General features: G+C 43.9%; 1 non-coding gene across 1 annotated transcript; it reads right to left on the reverse strand.

The window, feature by feature from the left end:
• Positions 1 to 747: 747 nt before the first annotated feature.
• Positions 748 to 819, reverse strand: TRNAG-ACC. The gene has a single exon. It is a non-coding gene; the product is annotated as a tRNA-Gly (tRNA).
• Between the last annotated feature and the right edge of the window lie 1,523 nt (positions 820 to 2,342).

The following is a 2,342-nucleotide window of genomic DNA, read 5'->3' on the forward strand; positions in this document are numbered from 1 at the left end:
TGTACATTTATATCTCTAAATTTCCCATGGGCACACTCAGTAATAAGCCCATGGAGAGTACTTATAAAGTCCTCACGAAGCCAGTACTTTGTAGTACTCATTGTTATCCTTTAACTAATTCCTCTCCCACTTTTCTAGGATGTGAGTCACCTACTCAGGTGCTCAACCCTTTCATCCCTCAAATAGTGATTTTTTTGTCTTTGACCCTCATAACTCCACTCTGTTTTAATAGGACTCCATAAATCCTTTATGGCTATTAAATTACTCTTTAGTTTTTTTCTCTCATAATATTGGCCAAATGGTTCTTGTGTGACATTTTCTAAACCTATGTCACTACATAGACATAGGGTTGGAAGCTACCTTCCAATTACTGTCTTCTACTTGCTTAAACTTAAAGCACTAAAGCTCAGAAGTATCACATACTTCTTTATTGGTCATGTCCAACCTTTCTTTCTCTAGTGACAACCTGCCTTCTGACTGTCATTCCTGAGGGTCATGCCAAAGGTCTCCACTGGTAATACTGTGAAGGGAGCCATGCAGTGAACAGGGAACCAGCACCAGAACTTTCTTGGGCAGTCCTATAATTTCTTGATGAAAAACCTCCCCAAACTCCAGACAGTCTTTTCGTTTTTTGATGTCTTTATTCCCATGGACCAATTTCTTTTAGCATCATATGCCCCCACAAACTATAGTCAAGAGATCTGACTGGCTCATCTTTCACCTTTTCTTTTCTTTTTTTTTTTTCAGTGAAGGTACTGGGGTTTGAACCCAGGACCTTGTGCATGGTAAGCACACGCTCTACCACTGAGCTGTACCCCCACCCCATCTTTCACCTTTTTATCTCACATAGGGACACTTCTCACTTGAGCCACCAAGTTTATAGCTTTCTGCTTTGTTTCACCACCGTTGGCTCCTGCCTCTTAAGCATACTCTTCATATATTTTGAATCCATGTGGCCTTTCTTCTGTTGCTCTTGCCAATATGATATCACACATCAGCTGTGACTGGTGTGATTTGCCATGGCTGGACATGACCAAAGGAGGCCCTAGTGAGGACAAAAATGGAAAACTCCTCTAAGTCCTGCAGTAAAGGCACAGAAAAGCAGGGATTGTCCCAGTGCAGGCATAGCAAGGACTTCAAGGCCCCACAGAAATGGGCCCTGGGTGATGTGACTTCCTGAATAGACGAATGACTGCCTTCTATAGCAGCATAACTATCTCTGGGTGCTGAATATGGGGGCAGAGAAGGTGTAAAACACAGCAAGTTCAAAGTTCACACCTCCCCTAACCTGGTAGGTATTTCCGTCTGTGTGGGGTGCCTAGTTTATGGAACTTAGGGTATGCCTCTGAGAGATGTAAGGAAGACCGTGGGCAGAAAAGTCAACCCTGGTATCTGTCTCTGTATCTGTATCCTTTGGACTGCTGATCTACTTTGAGAGTAAGCCAAAGCAAAAGTGATCTCAGATGTGGCCCAGACTCCCTGATTTTGCTTCTTGTAACTGGAAATGAATTGCTCCTTTTCATATTTCCATGGATCTGTAGCCCTGATCAACAGATCTCCAGGATAACACGGAGAGGAAGGAGCTCTGTGGGTGGGAGTCTTTGCCTCAGCCCTCCCTTCACATTCATTTCTCTGCCCCATCCCTTTCATTGTAATTTCTCTGATCACTGATCCTGGGCATGTGAATGAACTGACATTCAGTAAAAGTCAGTTGCTCTTTGAAGAAAAAATTTTGAACACCTACGATATGCCAGGTATCGTTTGAACACTGAGGTTGTGGAACTGAACAGTAAAGGTAAAAACCCTGCCCTCCTGGAGTTGATACTAGTATGTCAGATGGTGAAAAGTGATAGCAAGAAAATAACACAAACAAGAAAGCAGAGAAAGGAGTGCTCGGGGCTCCTTTAAATTGGGTGATTAGGGAAAACAGCACCACAGAGGTGACATTTAAGGAAAGATCTGAAAAAGTGAGGGTGCAAGTCACACGGTATCCCAGAGAAGATGGTTCCAGGTGAAGAGAGCAGCAGGTGAACACTCCCGGAGTTGGGAGCAGGATGTGTAAAAACAGCAGTGTGCCTGTAAAGGAGTGGGGGGAGGGCGCCATGGAAGGCATTGCAAAGTGTCCACTTGCAGGGTACGTTTAATGTAGCCCACCATGGCTTGAAGAGAAAGTCATGATTTGCTGGGGATCAAATGGCTTTTCTTCATTTACCTATGATGAATATCCTTCCTGCCTCCTTCTATGAGCCTTTTCTGCCGTATCTCAAGCTCAGGTCTACTAGTCATCTTCTGTATGAGACACAAGGCTAGTCTTAGGTGCCAACTTTATGAAATCCACATTC

The sequence above is a fragment of the Camelus ferus genome, chromosome X (assembly GCF_009834535.1).
Source record: "Camelus ferus isolate YT-003-E chromosome X, BCGSAC_Cfer_1.0, whole genome shotgun sequence".
Lineage (NCBI taxonomy): Eukaryota > Metazoa > Chordata > Mammalia > Artiodactyla > Camelidae > Camelus > Camelus ferus.